Genomic DNA, 21747 nt, shown 5'->3' with positions numbered 1-21747 from the left:
TTATTTGGCAACGCCAACACAAGTAGTTCTGCAATTGGACTTGCACTGGACTTTTGCTTAGCAACACAAATATTTACCCGACCCACACAGCGCACACTAGCTTGCTACTTCGTCTACATGTTACCTCAGGAGTGCGCCAAAGTATCCAGGCTTCTTCCCTTCATCCTCTTCTGACGACCATACATCATTTAATTCAAAAATTATTTCTGGAAATTCATCTTTGCAAAGTTTGTTGTAATCTGAGATAGATAACGACCGTTAATGTAACACTGATTAATGGTTAATAGAACACCTGTGAAGCGGAGTGATACATGTAGTTAAAAGTCCCAGTGCTGTTTATCAGCACTCATGGAATGCCTCTCGTCCAATCAAGTTACTTGGTCGGAACTAACCGTTGTCTAACATCTCTGTAGCAAACATACCATTTAATATAAATTGTAAATATTGTATAGCATTGCAACTAACGGTTATTTTAATATAATCTGCAGATTATTCTCTCTATAGTCTATAGTCTATGAAATGTCAGGAAATACGCATATGTTTCCAGACAGGGCATAAGGGCATATGGCCTTCACAATCTCCACATCTCCACCCAACTAACCAGCTATGCGAGACCTACATTTGACAGCTCTCTTCACCACCATCATAAAAACACAGCATAAGAGAAAATCCTTTGCAAGGACGCTGTTCATCCCTCCAGTTTTCAGACTTTCATACACTTGGAAAGTCTACACCAAGGAACACTCTAGCCGTTCTGAAGGCTGGTGATGTTTCCTCTTTGATTTTTCTCCCATCAGCCCTCTATACAGTATCATGGTTAACTCAATACCATGATGTAGAAAACATACAGAAAACTCACATTTCTGTCTTGAGCAGCTGATTCACACACAAAGTTTATTTTTTTGTAGTGAGTTACGCAGCACAGTGTGTATCTGTATATTCAGTCATTATGTGACGTCGCTGTGAGCCACGGCTGAAGAATACAGGTCATTTTGATGGGCAAAGACCACTTGGAGTCATACTGTGTGTGTGTGTGTGTGTGTGTGTGTGTGTGTGTGTGTGTGTGTGTGTGTGTGTGTGTGTGTGTGTGTGTGTGTGTGTGTGTGAGGCTAATGAGTTACAGTAAACGAGCATGGGTCAGGAGATAAAGTTACCCACTTGAGGGCATCATCACATGGTAGTATCATTAAAGCTCCTGCTGTATTTCAGTTGCAAACGATTGTATTAATTACAAAGCAGGCATTCTCAAGTCATTCCCCGAGCTATGATTTGAGGTAAATAAGAGGGATGAACAAAATAAATCTAGATGGTCTTGTGTCATGTGCACTACATTTGAGAGAGCTGTGGTTCATTCAAATGTTTTTGCAGCAGTCCGATGAAAAACACCAACAGCATCCATCACTGTGGCCACAACACAGACTGCCGCTGCAGCAGCCAGCTCATTACTGGACATCTAAAGAATAACAACTGCGGTACAGTCCTCCACTCCATTCTTAATTGGCACTGTGTTTCAAGCCTAAGGTCTTTGTTGGACTGAGAGGTTGCACTAATGGGGCAAAGGATGTGCTGGATAGACAGGCGGGATTACACTATCGCCATATGCATACACACACACACACACACACACACACACACACACACACACACACACACACACACACACATATAAATACATACACATATATCAATCAAGCTGTCAGGAGGTCCCTTGGGTGTGACATCAGGCCATTTCCAGTGTGTGTGTGTGTGTGTGTGTGTGTGTGTGTGTGTGTGTGTGTGTGTGTGTGTGTGTGTGTGTGTGTGTGTGTGTGTGTGTGTCTTCCAGGCGGGCTGCCAGTCAGAGTTCACTGCAACAATATTAAAAACTACAAATCCAGCAGCTCTCCAACCAATCACAGGTCCACTGTGGTTGCAATTGGACACTGTCCTGTTGCCATGGCAGCAGCTCCAGGGATCAGTTTAAGCTGTCAAGGGGACAATAGCTACAGATAAATGGATGCACCTCTGGCTGGTTATATGAAACTGTCAAACTAGGAGTGAGGATGGGTTTTAAGTAGACACCAGTGATTCATAAATCCTTAGTTTATGTAAAGTCCTCCACCTGATGCCACCTTAACTGGTATCATTTACTCAGTTTCAGGTCAGATAGGTTGACCACATTCCACCACAGTTAGCTACACAGCAGTTATAGCTGTAGTATGGGTCTAAGTATGGGTATACCAGACAAGCTGCAAGTCAACAAGGAAAAATAGTAATACTTTTTCTGTATGTGATTTTTCTGTGAAAAACAATCATTATTTTCTGTCCAGAGGGAAATTTACTTCTGACAAGGCAAAAAAAAAAAAAATTAAATACCAGTAAGGAAAGGGGAAAATAACATATCAAGGCTTGGCTGACTCAAAGAGAACCTGATAAGAGTTTTGACAAGATGTGGTTGAATTGTTTGTGTGAGTGTGTGATGGGAAGATAAGAAACAGAGAGTAACCGGAGGGTGGCTACAGAACAAGCAGGACGTGCAGAATTAAATATCTGGAGAGTAAAACTAGGGAGAAAAGTGCAAAAACATCAAACAGCTGTTTAATGGGTTTCAGGTCAGATATGTCGACAATACTCTATATTACCCCCTTAACACTTCTCTCTAAAACATGGTGTTAAAATATTAGCAAACCAACGTTAGCCTTTTGTCAGGTGGCTCGGTTAGCCACACAACAGCTACACCAGGCTGTTAGTAGTCTAATATTCAGTAACTTGTCTCTACAGGAGAACTAGTTTGTGTGGTCCAAGCTGTTTTAATTTTGTCATGCGTCAAACTCCACTTACATTAGACCAAGGCTAACTGAGTTATTAATGGTTTTGTTTTGCATAGGAGGAGTTTGAAGACCTTATGCAAGCAATGGCTCTCTATAAAGACAAGGCCATCAAAATATTATTATAGCTCCTATTGTCCCACTGAAGTCCATTTATTTCAAAGACAGACAATTCAGCCCATGTCTCCAGCTCTTCCTCTCTGCTCCTGCACCAGGTAAATCACAGTCCTGTCTCCTCTGCGTTCTGCTCAGCTGCGCTCTGCTGTTATTCAGTTTACCAAGAGGCCCCTCTGCGTCCCCGCTGTCAGATCAGACCTGAGATATGGCTGAGATCCCGTTCTTCGGTTCTGATGCGCAACCAGGCAGAAAAAGTAGGCTGTGTATCAATCAATCCGAACATTACTGTACTACAGCTATAGTCTATATTTAAAGAGGTGTCTTCCCCGAGGATTGGTGGGTTATGAAAGAGAGTTACAGCACATATCAGATAGGATCTTAAAAATGCTCGGTTTAAGAGATATTACATTCTGGATTTCAAGTGAGTTCAATACATGCATTGTGTTGTCTCATTACGAACGGAAAAGAGTTTGCTCTCCCACTTACTCTGTTATCGTAAGCTGATTTTACAGCTATAGAGAGAATTATTTGGAAACTGAAAAGAATATGGTGCAATAACAGCTGACTATGGTGTGTGTTCCTCATTAAGACAGTTCTCAGAAATTTGACTTTCACGGAAATGTATTCAGAGTTCATTTTGCAGGTACAGACTAATGCTTGAAAATGCAATTTCCAGCTTTTATCGCTGCTCCCTGTAGGGATGTGTCACCTTGTCACTGAATTCCTTTTATGGCAGGACAGGACTTTCTAAAAACGAAAAAGCTACAAATATGCCTGTATGTTGGACTAGTGCCTCTGCTGAAAGGTTCAAGTCAGGGGAGAGAGAAGGGGGGCATTAATTTCATCATGGCACAGATGCCATAGCTGTGTTGGCAGCAATGATTGGACTTAATGCCCTGCCAGAACTCACACACTCACACACGCTCACACACAGATTAACAGAGCGTCAGTAAAACCTGATGGGCTCCTCTGATAAAACCTGCTACACACACACACACATGAATGGAGACGCAACAAATCTGGCACTGCAGTTCTTCCCAAGTTTTAGATAAAGTGTTAAACAAATCTAAATTTCGAACTTAAACTGTTAGATAATTTAACCATCGCTGACATTGTATAATTTCATAAGCAGGCACACAAACACATAGAGCCTGTGCTGCACTGAGCTCCGGGACTGGTGATTACTTCAACACTTTTTCATATCGTACTGGGAATAAATTATCATAATGTTTTTTTTTTTTGTTTTTTTTTTAGCTCATTGTCATTTCAAATGTAGCTGCAACATTTATCAGAGCCAGAGCAATCTGACTAACTTCTCTACTTCCTAAATGTCTCTATACCTATTTACCCTATATGCCGGATTAATCAAAAGCTTCCGTGATATTTAAGTTTACTGCATTCACACTGCCTCTGTTTGCTGTCCTATTTGATTATATGCTAATGAGTCCCAGTTTGGATGTGATTAATTGTGTGGTTGGTGAAATGAGCTCTGAATAGACATCTGGGATAAACAGACTTGTTGCTCAGGAAAACGCAAGGGCTGATGCTTTTTACACACCCCAAACAAAATTTCTCTGGGGTTTTAACAACATTTGCGAAAACGACCTTCACTTTTTACACAATCTTTTTCAGTTTTCAAGGAGGTGTGAAGAAAGAGAGACAAAAGGGATAAAAAAAGATTCTAATAGGAATACACACACACACACACACACACACACACACACACACACACACACACACACACACACACACACACACACACACACACACACACACACACACACACACACACACACACTCCTAATTCATTAATTCACAGAAAATGATTCATTTTCAGTAGCGTAACTAGAATTGGCTCTGCCCTGGATACACAGGAATGGGCCATTCAAAGTTCAGTAAAAACTTAATGTCGACAATTCTTTCATGAATTCTTGCCTCAGTGTAGTGATGTGAAGAGACTCTGATCACAAAAAAAAAGAAAAAAAAAAGAAAATTGTTGAACTCCCTTCAACCTTAACCTCATCATCGATTTCCTACCAGGCCCTGAGAGGAGCGCTTTCATTCATTCTGTTTCAAGTCAAAATTACATGAAATCACTCTCACCTTGTTGCCAAATTCATCATGTTATAAAAGAAATGCCTTTTTTTTGTTGTATTTTAACATCAAACTTTTATTTTCCCTACTCAGAAAGCATGTGTCAGTGAAATCAATCCAATCCTGCCAAAAAAGCCTACAAACAAATCACTTTCAGAATGAAGCAAGTACTGAAATTCACCTGAAAAGTAAGTTCCTTTTTACTCCGCACTCTCATCTTGGTGGTTAGAATTAAATTTCAAATAATTCAGACTTTGCGACAGCTTACAGTATGTTCAAAGACATTTTGACGGTTTGACAGAGATTTCAGGAAGACACTGTTCAGCAAAGAAATTTTATTACAATTCCAATTTTAGTACAGAACAGTGAGCCTTAGAGATGCTGGTGGGTAGATTATTTTTTACCTATGGATGCAGGCTAACCGTTTCCCCGTTTCCAGTCTTAACGCTAAATTCTATTAATCTTCTCATCTAACTCTCGACAAGAGGGCAAGCAGGTGTTTTTCCTCAAATGTCTAAATATTCTTTTAAGATCTGGATCCAAGGTCCAACTAAAATGCCATTTACTAGTGACTTGACATTACCTTGAAAACAAAAAGTCGAATTCAAACTTAAAAAAGGGAGACCAAATGAACTCGCTCCACAGCTATTGTTGATGATAACTGTATTGTGAATTTGTTTTCAGTTTTGAAAAATCACCCGGAATCACTAGAGTTCAAACAAACTTCTTATTGAATCTTTTATCTTTTTTTATTAACAAAGAGCACTGCACCAAATATTCAGACAGTGGGCCTTGCATTTTTTTTCCCCAGTTATGAAAGTTTCACTAGTTGAAATGACAAACTTTACCAGCAGCAGATGATATCACCTGTAGCCTGTACTTAATTAACATTAATTCCCTAAGTACCTTACCCAAAGGCCAGACTCAAAATGTACTTATCTATTTTTTGAACATTAGACAGCCACTCAAAGCTGCTGCTTCTGCCTTCTCATCCAAGAAGAGGTGATTAGAGATTTAGAGATTAAAGATTTTTTGTGAATCAGAATTTAGTCTTTTTTTTTTTTTAAACAAATGGTGGAAGTTGAACCTAAATAGATCTGATATGCGATTTCAAATGATTTAGATTAAATAAAATGTTAGACGTACCTTACAGCTAAATAACATAGTCAAACAACATGTTACTGGCATTGATTTGTACAGTAGTATGGGTTTAATGCAGCCAGACCAGCTGCAAATCAAAGAGGGAAGGACTGTGTATGTGATTTCCCTGGGAGTACAATCATCCTTATCTCTCTGCTAACCTCCACAAGCTGCCAGTAAGAACCATTAAATACCAGTAAGTAAAAGGGAAAAATAACATATCAGTGCCTGGCTGATTCAAGTTTTTGACAAGATCCTGTTGGAATATTTGATGTGTGATGGGAAGATAAGAGAAGGAGTGGAAGGTGGATGCAGTACTGATTTCGCTTGAAGAGCAGAATGAAAAAGTGCAAACACATCAGAACTCCAGAACGCAGAGACAGGAACTGAAATTGTTAAAAATGAGTCAGTCAGTTACACTAGATACCCTCCACAGAACACACACACGACTATATGCTACAGTCTCTGTGCTATCGTATATACAGTGAAGGGGAAGTAGAACACAGAACAGAGGAAGCTAGAGCCCTCTGTCTTATTATATGCAGACAAAATAAGAGACCTGATTTTCAACAGATTTTTTTTTTTTTTTTGCAAGTGTCCAAATCATAATTATATCAAGTCTGTAGTTACGGTAACAATTTTAGGCAGAATACCAGTATCAAGCCAAATAAATTGTTTGCACAATTATATACAGGTACCTATGCAAACTTGAAAACAACGTTTGCATTTCGGGAATTTAGCCAAGCTCAAATTCTGATTGAGTTACACTGAGTTAACAGGTGCAACATCACCAAACACTTCCTGTTAGAAAGAAATGACACCTCTGTGCTGCTACACTTCTTTGGAGCATGAAAAAAAATTCAAAAACCTAAGTAGCGAGCGGCTTTCATTTCTGACACATTCTCAGCAGTACCGAGCCCCTTCTCAGTTGATGCAGCCTTGTCCTTCATGTCAGGGCACTGGTGATGAACTGAAGGACACACAGCAGGTGAAGTGCAACTTTACTTGGATTTAGCCAACCAGCAATTTCATGAATTCTTGGTAAACTTTAACATTTTGATGGCCTTGCAATAATTTTAAGACTTACTTCCTGGATGTTCTATTTTTTTTTAAACCAATGTTTGCTTGTGTGGGTGAATTGCATCAGTCTGGTAAGTCCAAAGGGGCTGTCCACTCATTTGAAATCGCCACGAACAAGTTAGATTTTATGTGCAATTAACATTTATTGTTTTAAACACAATTTCTAAGCCATTCAAATCTGAAATATGTGAAGGAGACATGACATGAAAGACAGGGTCAGACACATACTAGCATGCTGGCTATTATAGATATCAGATTTAGGAGCATGTTTATAGAGGTTGTCCATACTGATTTAGTATTACACTGTGGCCTAAGAAGCCATCTTTCCTCATAATTATTGGGATGATGTGACCAAATAAAGAAATAGCAGAGCATCTACTATAGGCACCCTTGTTCACTTGCACCAGTTTAACCTCCAATCACAAATTAGCCTGTTAAACAGCCTGTAAAAACAAGATAAAGCAATAAAGGCTAGGTGTCTGGAGGTTATCACTTGACTAATCCCAGCAAGCATTGTTTGACAGTGGGAGATTGCTAATTGCAGTAGAAATTTTCTGAGACCAGTCATCTTGCTGACTTCATACCTAATGTGTTACCAAAGAGTTTCCAAATGTCCTTGTACTTGCCGTCATATGAGATGACCATGTCTTAGGAATTCACCCACTGCTTCCCTGTAATTAATACTGTTAAGTTCAGTGCCATCAAAAATTACACAACACTGACTGCTCAAAACTGGGTGCAGCTAGCATTTCTCCAGGCAGCTACAGCTGTTTAGTGTATTCAAGTGTGACAGCCTCAAAGCTACTGACAACGCAGACAATGCTGCACAACGCTACTGCTGACAGGGAATTGTACTGTGCGTCGGCATTCTGTGTGTTATCAACACTAACATTCAGACTCAAGAAAAAGAGGCCACTTCTATGAGGAAATGAAAAACGAACTCACCACCAGCACAGAAACTGAAAGCATTTTCTTTGTGACCACTGTTCTGACTCCGCCAGTAAACACAGGCCTGTTACTCGTAAGCGTGTGCTCCTCAACACAATGACCACTCCGCCCCCGGGGCTAGTGTTTATCTTCCCTCTACGTAGCAGAGTAACCTGACTCTATGAGTTATGGACCAGCAGGCAGTAACAGCCCACCACCATGCTACATGAACTAGAAGACATGAAATGCGTGTGTGCGTGTGCATCTGTGTGTGCTCAGTGCGTGGACTCAGGAAACCACACCCTGAGAGACAGCTTGAGAGGCTGCTGGTGTGGCTGATGGTCGACTCAGTGGCCACCAGCAGCAAAAAGCAGTGGTAGCAGTACGACTGTGTGGTGGACAGTTGGAGAACTGGCCTCCAGCAGTCATTTACACAGCAGTTAACCAGCAAACACACTCTGCAACACAAACTGACAACTGCAGACACTAAATCTGATTCAGGAAAACCTAATATTGCAACTGGTGGAAAGAGAATCAGTCTTAATCTTAAAAGGTCAGTTTTCCAATATTACATAAAAACACATAAGATATATTTTCTCATTTACGTCTGGTGTCATTGAGCCAGTTTTATAGGGACTATTTCTTTGTTAAAAAGAAGTTTGAGTTCATTTTCGTGGCCTAGGGGTTTAAAAGCAGATCATGTAATAGCAATGTTCTGGCTTCAAATCCAGCCGGAGACTTTTGTTCTATGTTATCCGCCCCCCCCCCACCCCACCCCCTCATTTCCTGTCAACTCCCTATTCTTCTCTATCTAATAAAAAGGAAAATACTTCCTCAAAGTACTTAAAAAAAAAAAAGTCAATAAACACTCTCTAAACCAAGTTCTGAATAAATGGCTGCAAGTTGTTTTTGAGTGTTTGAGCACAACACCACACTAAAGGCAGAGCACTGATTTTCTATTAGCAATTAATCTACTGATTATTGTCTTTATTTTCCTGATCAATTGTTTTGTCTGTGAAATGTCAGAAAATATTTAAATAATTTCCCAGATGATAAGGTGACTGGTTCAAATCGTTCGCTTTATCAAAACAAGATATTCAGTTCACTATCACAGCCTACATGACAAAGCATGAAATCCTCTGATTTGAGAAGCTGGAAACAGAGAATGGGAAAAAATTACACGTTATCAAAATAGTTCACATCCTCCAAATTAATCTTCTGTCAATTGACTTAATTAAATCAACTAATTGTTTCAGCTCTATTTCCGTTGTATTTGGATGATGACTGAAAACATTGCAAAACTGCAAATAAAAGCAAAATTTTCTGCACATCTAGAATCATACATTATCGACACTGATGTTGTGGACGATGAAACATGGTGCACATAAGGAGAGTTGGTTATTCATCACACAGCCGCTGATACATTAAGACGTCTTGAGTTAGACCCTCATCTTCCTCCTTTTCCCTCACAGCACTCATTTCCAAGGTAACAGGACAAATAAAGATGTCAGGTTGCTGTGACAAAGAGACCCAGCGTGCTCCACATGTACTCCTCATCTCAGTGTAATTGGGATAATCAGACTTCCATGGCTTCAAAATCACCCACCCTCGCATCTGCATATCCTGACAAAACACACATCCGGGTCTGTCAAGACAGTTTAGACAAGTCTGACCATGTGACACTGCAAATACAAATACAATGTTGTTGGTGGTACAGTTCAGCTCAGAATATTTTCAAGCCAAAAAGCTAAAAAAAAAAACAAAAAAAAACGCTAAACTCCTAATAATGTCACATACCGCAGATAGTGTCATGTCAGCTTCATAACCCGAAACCCAACAGAACAGCAATCCCATAATCCCTCCCTGGACAGTTAAAGGTTAAAGGTCGTCAAGAAAAAGAAAAAGTTATCCCATCCTACCCATAACTACACACAGCTGTGTACCTGTCCCATGTGACCATCCACACCACTTTCAACAGCTGTAGACACACACACACCGACTTGTATTTAGTCTCCTGAATTCATATTTGTCCAACAAACTCATTTACTGTTTCAAAGAGTAATTGAACCCTACTATATCACGTTATGACTGCAAAGCCAATTTGTACAAGCGACAGCAGGAAGAATTTTTTATTTTTAAATCACTATTAATAATAGCAACACACTCAGGACTGAATAGTAATGATCAAAGAATCATTGGGTGCTCTTAAGCAGGGTAGCGTAGAGCTGGAGATATTTTTGCTGCTGCAACAGGGGAATGTGTCTGACAAGGATGTATTATTTGATGAGAATACAATTAAGTAAAAATTACAAGTAGCAAACCTCCTCTGGCAAATCAACCAGCAGCAGCAAGAAACAATTGGCAAGGAACAAGAGAAAAGAAAACAGTCATTAGTAATGAAAATAAATTTCATATTCATAATGAAATGACAGTAAGCACTCATTCTGCTGTTAATTGTACCTACACTGTTTACAAACACTCAAGCAAATTGCACATGAACAGTGGATTGACAATGTTCCAAAAGAACAAGCCAAATATGAAGTTCCACAAGTTACACAGCACGTCCCAGAAATCGCATAACAATTGGTGTTTAAAATGCAATGACATCTAAACTCTCTTTTTTTTTTCTTTTTTTTTGTCTGCCCAGCCACAGTGGCTGCTGCTGCTCAATTACCCAGTTTTTCCTCCAGTTAGTCCAAACAAAACACTGCAGCTGATTCTGCATGTTTAAAAGCAAATATAGAAACTTTCTTGAGATGCCTACAGGATGAGTCATTACTGCATAATATGAACGAGACAGACAGTGGCAAAAAAAAAAAAGAAAGAAATGCATGTAAACAGAAAGGTCACAGGTGATCAGTTTAGCATATCATACTTGTTTAGATTGAACAAAATGTATTGTTTTAAATTCTAATGTGACTGGATGCACAAAGAAGCTTCTGATAATATACTACTTTGATAAGATGCTATCAAAATGATTATTTTGATTCTTATTCGCTCAAAAAACTTGCAACAGTGAATGTGAATATAGCATTTGTCAGGCTATCACCACCACATGAACGCACCAGAAGGCGTAAAAACACTTCTGAGATCCATGTGTGGATCAATAAAGTTGAAGCTTTGACAAAAATTTATCCTGGTAGCATGTTCAGTGTGATGGATTACCTATCACACAAGTTTCTGCAAGTTGATTTTTTCACTACAACCAAAAGTAATGAAAATGGATGGCTGACTGGCTCTCAAAAATCTAATCAAATATGATACGCTGTAGAAAATAGTGAATGCATGCGGTGTCTGGTGACAAAAACCTAAACTGAAGCTTGAATAAGCTTTAATTGGATGGATCAAAGTTCAGGAAAACAGTAAGGGTCAATACATTAGGAATTACGAATCAATAATGTCAAGCTAATGGAGAGTTAATTACAGTCACATAGCTATTAATAATAAATATCATTTGATGTCCTGTCGTGCAAACAGCCTGCATTAATGTGAGTGACTATATACAGTACATCCAAATATACTGTTGTCACATTGCACTGTACTGTTGACAGACACGTACAAAGACGTCTGTGTTAATAAAATACACAGCGCTTCAGTTCTTAATGTGGAACCTAAAGACAGTTTTCATCTCCATTTCCACACAGTCACATCATTCAGCTATCAGCTGCTCCTGTATCAAGCAGCTGTCAACACCGCTGATTGACAAGTAGTGTGTCGAGTCCACAGTCAGTCAACCACTCGCAAAGAGACAGGTGGCAGGTCATGGAATGGTTTTATGAGTATGGAATGATATGAATCTTATGCTATGGCGTTCAGGGTCTCTAGATCTCAACCTAATTGATCATCTGCGAACTGTCACAGGCATATTCAATCACCTGCTGCTAAGTTAGCAGGTTAATTACAGTAACGTTAGGTTAATGAGCTAGTTAAAAAGACTGTCTCCAACTCCACCTGACTTGTTTTAAAATGAGACCCCTGTACACGGGTTCTTTAATATGTACTTGATGGTGACATATACTACCACTGCCACTAAAATCAGCCATCACGCTGATAGCACCAAAGGAAGGCTTTCACAGTGTGGGGAAATGGAAAGCAGTGTATGTGCTGGTCACGGATGGGGCTTTTCATATAAGGTAACCTGTCCTATCCAAAACTAATGTAGTTAGTTTATGATGTTCTCCTTGGAAGTAATGTTTGGTTCCGACTGTAGATAGTAAATTTATGGCAGAGCAACCATTTAATCCATTCCTTTCACTTTTGCTCCTCTATTTTATTTTTGTCTTTGGAACGACAAAAAAAACACACACACCACCCTCCACACTCACTCTTAATACAGCCCCCTGTACACTGCTTCAAATGTACAGCATGACAGGCCTTAGTTACAGTTGCTAAGCTACAATTGGACCACCACAGTTTTGGGGAGGGGTTTAGCGAATGGTCATTCAAATGCCTGAGCAAAATGAAGCACAAAACACCAAATGACGTATTTGTTATTGGACAAAATAATAGAAACACGTCAGTATGAAAGTTCCCCAACACTACAAACTGCAGCCTCGAAAAGGATCTAAAGCTTCAACAAAACCTAAACATTATAACCTTCATGAAGGTAGAATTTATTGCAGGACTGTTTAATTAGATGCCATTACTTTGAGCTAAGTAAATTAAGCAACAGAGTGTAAATCATTTCATTGACACAAATGTACGTTGTGTCTACAGTGACCGAAAGTATTGTACTACTATGGCTCCTTCCTCCACACTCTTTGTTCTTGTTTCGTTGGACACGCAGACAGAAACCTTAGGAGAAAGTCCTAATGACATCATCAACCATAGCCTGCTACCTGCTGCAGTGCCATCCCACAGTCCGTTCAGCTGAGCCAGCACCTCTGCTCGGCTGATGTATAGCAGCTGTCGAGCGCTCCCCCTCTTTCATCCCCTACATTATAATTTCATTGCACCCGTGCAGCATACACATAGCCAACTGCGCACACGCACACACACACACACACACACACACACACACACACACACACACACACACACACAGTCGTAAGTCTGAGGGAAGAAGGCTGCTTAAGTTCTGTAAGAAACATCAATATGAACACTGTCCTGTTGTCCCATCACCTCTGTTTTTTAACCACTGTCATTAGGATTACTGCAGCGAAGTTGAATCCACAAGGGTGTATGACATCATCCATAAGGGGAAGTCATTAGATTGGATCAATACTCTATTCCCTAAGGATGAAGACAGGCCACAGTGGGACACAGTAGCAGGGCAGGTCGGGACTGAGTTAGTGCACAGAAGGCAAAGAGCAATGACACAGTATGATACCTTTATTATGTTATTATATTACAGCCCAGCCAGATGCTGCTACAACAAGACTAGCGGGGGAGATATTTATGCAATAATAGTCCAGGATCAGGTAACAAAGGGAGTATGGTACAGCTGCACAAAATCTACACGGCACTGGAAAATTTGTGGTACATTTGCTGCTGCCATATGGTGGTAATATTGTTAATATACTTTTAATCAGTTCAGCAGAAGAGCTATTCAAAAAGTAAAACTTGCCGTGCTGGAAGTTTAGTAACAGGGGCTATGACTGACATTACACCGGTTTTCTTAGTCACAGGAGTGCAGGAAAACCCACATCCTGAAAAACGCACGCACAAACTCCTGTAAAACGGAACAGGACACATATGAATACTGATTTTTTTTGTTGGCTGTGTCCATTCCCTGTCTCGTTGCAGAATGCAATCTATATTTTTTTAAGGATTAACCACCAAAGTGAGGACACAGGGGTAAGCAGCTGACAAAGAGATGCAGTGTGAGTCAGAGAACCGCGTCTGCAGGTGCCATTTTGAAACAGGTTGACATTCAAAATAGAAATTGGAATATATTAGGACTAAAGAAATGGTGGTTAGTTAACTATCACAAGTTCTGTGGCTAACTAAAATCATCACATCCTCCATCAACACTGAGTTCATGTACGGGAAATACAGTAAAAAAGGAAGTGTGTGTGTGTGTGTGTGTGGGTGTGAGAGAGAGACTTGATATAACACTGATATAAAAAACTGGTAATTAAGTTCATTTTTCAAGAATACACTAAAACCTCACTAGTTCAAGGTTCTTACATGAAATGAGTTTCTGTTGTTCTTCGTCTTCTAAGATAGTAAATTTTATATTTATGGGTTTTATGACTGTTGGTCAGATAAAACAAGACATTTGAATACATCAAGCTGGGCTCTGGGAAACATGATGGGCAGAATGCAAATTTTTTTAACACATAAAAATATGTAATTTTTCAGCTGTATGCCTTTTGAAACAAGCTGTTTGTGATGGGTAAGAAGAGCAGCTGTACAGTTGGAACAACCTAATTTGTTCAGACAAAGATGTGAGCTATAAAGCAGAACTAAAAGCCTTCTTCCTGAAACTCTTCTGTAAGTAAAAATGTTTCTGGCTGTTGTTAAGTTTAATTTGATTGAAAACACTATGGATTAGCACAATAGGCACTGTCAAACCCATCATCTGTTCCATATTTTAAAATACTGCTGCAGGCACATTTCACCATCACAACCAATTGTGTCAAACAATGACGGCAGTTAATTGGCACAAAGCTACTATCGGAGCCTTCAGATACTTTTGATTGCATTCATTTCAACCTCAAATTACTTTCCTCAGAGCCTATCTCTGAAGACGGCAAGTATGTGTTAATTTGCAAGTGCACAATGGCAGAGTCCATTAAGACTGCAGGCTCCTTCACTTGCAGTTTTAGAGGCTTAACAGACTTGGTCTCAGTCGCCCTCTTCCTCCTGTTTGGAACCATTATTATGGCTTTACTTTCTCATTTCTCCCTGTAGTCAGTCCCATCAGGACGACTCACGACTTCAGAGTCTGTTGACAGTTCAGGCAGCTGGAATAGATGAGATTTTTCATAACAGCAGAATGCTTGTTGATACCAGCAAAATCCCTCATCGTCAGAGGGTACAGAGTCAGCCGGTAATGAAGGAGGACCAGGACGGGGAAGGAAGCAGGGGGAGTGGAGCAGACTGTTTTAATTGTTTGATGTGATCATATCAAAAGCCTGAAAATAACAAGTTGGTGTGAGTGCAGTCAATGCTCTTGGAGTCAAACTCCAAAAAATAAACCTCAGTCTGCAATGAACAAAGACAATCCAATCCTGGGCATTTGATATCATTGCTGTAATTCAAATAATACCATAAAATACGCACTCAACATGAAAACTGACAAGTTGAAAGCAGCTCATGAATAAAAGGCTGACTTGTCTTTTTTGCTTTTAATTTTTTGTGCTACAGTAGATTAAAAGCATTCCCAATTACTGTTTTTTTTTTTCAAAGCCAAGATTTTTCTTTTGTTCAGCTCAACTACGAAACCAAGATCAGAGCACCAACTACTTGGTTACAAAGAGGCCACCGTCCGTCACTATTGCTCAAACACACTGTCAGAAGCTTAAACAGTGATTGTGTGGAAAAGAAGGAAACTATATGCAGTAATCCCATGTGAGGAGGCAGGATTAGTTACACAGCAGTACGACACAGAGCATAAGCATTGTGATATCTGCAAGTTTATGCATGCACTCTCCACAGATACCAACGGTACAATGAGGCGTCTTATCGCAACAAGCCCTCAGTATTCCACAACACTGGCAGAGACATAACTAAAGGCTACAGTGATGTAACTCGCACAGACAGAAGCAGCTGCTTCTTCATCTTGCCCCGACAATGGCTGAGCACCATAGTGAAGACTGCATCATGACAGGGATGGTTTCATAAGAAGGTGTTTTTGACTTAAAGCCAGGACTTGCTGCCTCGGAATGAGAAGGAGTGAAAGGTTTGCCCTCCTAGTAAATACCAAGAGGAAATGAGAACTGGACGCTTTCAAGTAGCCTACACAAGAGTGCTTTGCATCGTTAAAAAGATTTAAACAAACTGAAAATGCAATATAAATGAACTGCAGCAGGTATGTGGAAGGTATGAGGAAAGCTGATCCTACAACAATGAGACCACAGCGTAATGTGAGAGCCTGTCTAACAATTAACAAATAGGTATAAGCTTACTATTTATCAGGCACAGCAACATTTTACTGTTTCATACAAGTGCTGTGTTGTTGATGTTCAGTTGAAGCTAAGAATGGAGCCGCTGTTCATTTTGCTTTTTGGCTGCTGTAGCCTGTGGAAGCAGCGAAGCTATGTAGGCTACTCCGCCTGGATTCATTATGGTTCATAATAAGGCAAAATCCGGTCAGACAGTGCGCCTCAGACCTTAAGTCAAATTCAGTGGGAAATGTTCTGTGACACAAAACAAGCTGTATCTGTACTCCATCATGCAAATCCGACCATTTACATCCCAATCAAAATTTATCCAGTAGCTATGATAAACTCAGGGGTGACAGACCCGCTGCTTTATCGCACTGTGACCTTTCATTTATGAGAATGCAAAAGAAAACAACCAAGAGCAGCAACGATGGAAAGAAATGGTAAATTATCTGACACTGTCCTCCTGCTTGTTCGCGTCGGAATGCGATAGGCTAGGTTATATCTTTATGACCTGATGTCCCATCACCGCAGATTGACTGAGTGTCAAAAAAACTAACAGAGGTTTGCTCGGACGTGTAGCCTAGTCAACATGACGTCTCTTCTTCAGTGACAGACAAACACATGCTCAAAGGACAAACCCAAGCAATAAATTCACTAAAACAGCAGACATTTCAGCTGACAAAACGCGTTGCTGTTTTTTTTTTTTTTTTTGTTTGTTTTTTTTGCTGCAGAGCGCAGCAGTCATTTGCATTTAACTGAATTTCCATACCTTAATCACAACAGGCTACGGTGACCGTTGCCAGGGACCGACTGTCGGCTTCTACAGCGGAAAATTTAAAAAAAAAACAAACATACACACTATCACATCCCAGCACAGTCCAGACGCACGTCAGTCCGTCAGTCCGTCAGTCTGCCCAACAGACCGACCGTCCGCCGCCTCCCGTAGGATTCAATAGATTCAATAAAGAAAGAGGCGCCGCGGAAACACAGGAGCCTCGGTGTGGACGGACGCATAGCTGCACTGGACCAAATGTTGGTCCATATTCCTACTGACACAAAGAAATAAGACACTCACCGCTGTGTTTGGCACCGAATGACGACGTTCTGTTTATTTCATTGCCCCCGCTGAGCAGCTGTGTGTGGTGGTGCGTCACTGACTTCCGCGTTAAGATGGAGTGAAAAAAATACAAGGGGAAAAAAAAATCAATTTAAAGGACAGGCGGCGCACACGGGCGCACCGAGGGCTGTGCATTACTACAGGGAGAAGGTGATGATGACACTGACGATGATGATGATGATGATGATGATGATGTTGGTGGAAGTAGGGTGGAAAATTGAACCAAGGATAATGATGTTGGTAGGTGAAATGTAACATTTAATGCTGTACTGATCAGTGTTTTAAATAGTGGGCCTAAAGTTGCTGCTGGCAGTGACAAACCCACAGACGTATTGTCCAACTCCAAAGCGTTTTCACAGCTTTGAAATTGTTTTGGTTTCTGGACCACAACTTGAACTGTTGTTAAGTGTCACAATTAATATCAGCAACAGACACTTTTTATAAGCAAAGAAACCCCTGACAAACCCACTACAGTCTGCCTATCCCGCACAACCAGCACAACAGACAAACTTTAGCAACTAGCATAGTGGAGCAGCTAAAGAGCCAGACATTCTTCTCTTGAGTTGGTGGAGAGCAAAACAGAGCTAAAAGGAGAATTGTGTTTACCTTCATCAGGCGGGCAGTAAAAGCAACTCCAGATAAATGCTAATGCTAATTTTGCTACATGTACTGTATATTTGCAACCAGCTGCCTAATAAATAAATAAATACAATTATGCAGCTTTAAAGAAAACAGCTAGCCAGATTCTGACCAATGGTAACAAAATCTACCTGCCACCACCCCAAAAGCTCAGAAATTAGAAAGTTAGGTTTTGTTTGGTCAATGTTGTTACCATTGGAAAGAACCAGAGCTGCTTCTCCATGTTTCCAGTCTTTGTGCTAAGCTAAGCTAGGGGGCTGTTGAGCCATATTTAATGTACAGATATGAGAGCTGTATAAGTCTTCTCACTCTCAATTTCCCAGTATTTCAGCATCACCTATGGAAAGAATGGGACGGGTCTTGGAAGTATTTTGTAAATATTGTAATATTTTGTACTTTGAAATTATAGAACCATCTTACTCTAGTGGGGATGGGGATGGTTTTAGTCTAGCTTTCATAGTAGTAGAAGTTCTGTACAAGACAAGCTATGTGAAATTTGTCGGTGAACTTGTGGTAACAGCACACCCAAGTTGCTCAACAAGTATGGTAGTTGACTGTATGACTATCCTAGCTGGAGTGATTCACGGAAGTACAGTAACTCTACACATCCTTCACTCACAGTGCACTATGTTGGGAGAGGCTCACTTATTAAGCGAGGGAATGTATCCTCTGTTGACTTAAAGCCCCAGCTCTATCTCTGTGAAACCTGTTATTGTGTTTGGGCTTATTACTGATGCACAGTCCGCCACTCTGTCCTTGGGGTGGGACAACAGAGCCTCTGTGCTCTGTCTGGACAAAGTGGGCACCTCAGAAATTAGTCTGCCAAATTGTCATGCATGTGTTTCTGCGTCAGAGAGATAGAGGCTGTCTTGCTTCATAGCATGGAAAGATTACAACGTGGCTTGTAGTGTTAAGCGTGGAGAAAGGCAGGCAACTGTTGTGTTGATAATAAAAAACTGTCTTTTCACCACATTTATGGGGCTTTAGAAATCCATATCTTTTTACAAGAGGGGAACAGCAGCTAGAAAGAGGTGCTTACATGAAGTCATTCACACTGGCTTTCTCTGGTCTACCAACCAGGCCAGCAAACACCTTGAATTTCTTATGCACATGGTGTGTTTGTTATGGGATGACTGGATGATGTATGAACAGTTGGTAGACATGCAAAGTTCCATTAAGTTTGCGAGACAAGATTCATAAGAATGAGGAAGCAGAGAGAGATTTGTGTGTGTGTGTGTGTGTGTGTGTGCGTGCGTGGGGGGGGGGGCTGAAGGAGGTGAAGTGGTAAACGATCAGACGATGTTTTCAAAGAGTTCCAATTTTCTCAGTGTGTGTTGACTCCTTTCTCACCCTGCACACTGAACCTGTCAAGCTGGTTGTGCCTGATCATCTTGTGTTTTGATTCCTGCTGCACGATCCCATAGCACATACAGTATGACTCAGCAGTGCTGTTCTTATTTCATACACTCAAAGATATATATTCAGAGCAACATCCCACCAGAGTGATAATGAACTGTTTGTGTCCAGAAAGAGCACACACACCTTAATAATTAAATAATTACCATAAATATACTTAATGTTTGTCACATTTCTATGGGTTGGTTTCAACTTGTGACCACGGTTCCTCATTATCTCAGTGCATGCAAAGGTAAGAGTTAGAGTCTGGTAAGGATTGCAGATGCCAATTACAACACTACAGTATAAACCACAGTCTATATATGGAACAGAAAATGTAGCTGTACTTATGAATTTTAGGGGCAAATTCAGAACAGTTCAATTTCCAGGCATACTGCTCAGTTTAACTGATCCAGTGAATTACTATTAAATGGATTGTCAGCAACCTGAAATTTATGATATTTTAAAATGCTGCTTTCCTGCCCTGTGCACATTTTAGTATGAAATATGTCCACTGCTATCCTCACTGAGCTGGATTTCGCCATCCAAGAGCCAAGTTTAGAAAAAGAAAGGAGCAGCATTGTTTTTCAGTCTGTGCAAAATATAGACTTGCAGCTCTTGGCGTGAGCTGCAAGAGGCAAGCTGAATAATCCTGAAACAGAAAATAGGCATTTGGGTGGTGTGTTTATGTGATACAGTGCACAGGAGCAGGGAAGAATGTTCCACTGAAGAAACAACTGAAGGAAACCAAATCAAACACTCAGACAAAACCTGTTCATATCCCAAAAGGTACACTACGTTATGAAAATGAAAAGAATCCACTCTTGATACAGTACTCCATCAATGTAGTGCTGCACTTTCATAAAGTTGAGGGACTCACAAGACAGATTTAAAAAAAAGAAATGTCAAATTCGATGCATGACATTTAGCCCCTAATATTAGCCAGGCTCCAACACAATAGTTTCCTGCACTTCCCATAATGCCCCCTCCCAGACCTGTAATACCCATATCTTATAAAACTCCATGCCCCAGTTTTTAACATAGGCTCTGTTGAAAATTTGTGGACTCCAAGGCTAAGCTGAGATACCTGAGTGATGTCACTCCATTTGTTGGATTTGGTCCTTAGGTCCTTTAGAACTACAGAAGACTTTATGTAATTCTTTTCAGTAGGACAGTTGTACTCCTAGGAGTGGAGGTGTGCCAGTCTGAGACCAGAATTCAATTTAGGAAATTTGTGTCTTTGGTGTTTTTCTGCTTGGTGCTGCACATTAAGTCAAATAATCAGTATTTTGAGTCAGGCAGTCTTTACACCACTCACTCAGGCAGCAGTTTTAAATAAGTGTTCACCATCAGGAGTCACAGACATATGAGATAATAAACCTCTAACAGATAAAACAATATCTGAGAGCTGTTTTAAAAGTATAATGTGGGCAGAATAGTGGCACATTGCCCTATTTGAAAGACACAAGTGAATAACTTTAAGTAGAAAAGCAAGTGAGAATATCAGTATACACAATTAAAAAAACACTATGTGAACATTGTGCACATGCAAAAACATTTTGTCTCCACTTTAACTTGTTGAAAGAGTGAACAACAGTGCAATCAGCACTAACACAGTACAAGGGCAGCTGAGGCTGATAGAAATGTCATTGGTTTTGCAGGTATTTAATCATAAAACTAAGTATTGGACAAAGTGGACTGAAAAGCATTGGTGTGTGTGATGGCCAATGCAGGGTTTTGTTCATGGTGGTCACGGTCAGTCTGGCTCCACTATTTCCACTGACTAGAAAATTGAGTTTGACATGTTGTGTTAATATTTTATAACCAGATTTCATATCTTGCATTGTACAAACTGTCAAAAATCCTTTGTAAAAATAGTGACAGAAATTAAGTATAATAAAAAATGGTACTTCCTGCCGCTGCACTGAGGAGTTTGAAATAAAATCAGCATGATGTATTTTCTCAAATTTATCTTGAGTTGTCTGTATACACCATCCTTGTTTTTTTGTTAAAAAAAAAAAAAAAGAAAAAGATGCCCCTCTCCATGTTGAGGTGCATTTATCTGTCAAGAGAGACTAAAAAAGGTTTCAGCAGTATATACTGCACAGCCCAATTATCTTGGATCAAGCCAGTCAACATGAAGGAGGAGAGTGTGGATAAAAACATTGAGACGTGACTCAGGTCAGGGGTTTGTCTGTTGCACAGGAACAGCATCCAGAATGAAAGCAAAATGATTAATAAGCGGTGCCCCCACTTTTCATTTGAACCTCTCTACGCAGTGACTCACCAGCAAAGAAAGACAACATATTTGTGTTTTTGATTAGTGTCCTGAAATTCACTGATTGCCACATTTTCTGAACTCCACTCTCAAGGATTAGCT

The 21747-nt window shown here is 40.2% G+C and overlaps 1 protein-coding gene across 3 annotated transcripts in view; it reads right to left on the bottom strand.

Moving 5' to 3' along the window:
• The window catches only part of march8 (membrane associated ring-CH-type finger 8), an 81429-nt gene extending 64071 nt beyond the window's left edge, over positions 1 to 17358 (bottom strand). For all 3 annotated transcript variants that reach the window (XM_022763525.1, XM_022763526.1, XM_022763527.1), the window contains exon 1: positions 17292 to 17358. The gene's annotated coding sequence lies outside the window, so the exon portion shown is untranslated. The remainder of the gene's footprint in view (positions 1 to 17291) is intronic.
• Between the last annotated feature and the right edge of the window lie 4389 nt (positions 17359 to 21747).

Source organism: Seriola dumerili, unplaced genomic scaffold (genome assembly GCF_002260705.1).
Source record: "Seriola dumerili isolate Sdu_G_001 unplaced genomic scaffold, Sdu_1.0 BDQW01000478.1, whole genome shotgun sequence".
NCBI classification, from domain to species: Eukaryota; Metazoa; Chordata; class Actinopteri; order Carangiformes; family Carangidae; genus Seriola; species Seriola dumerili.
Note: the sequence above shows the minus strand (reverse complement) of the source record. Positions and strands in the feature narration are given on the sequence as shown.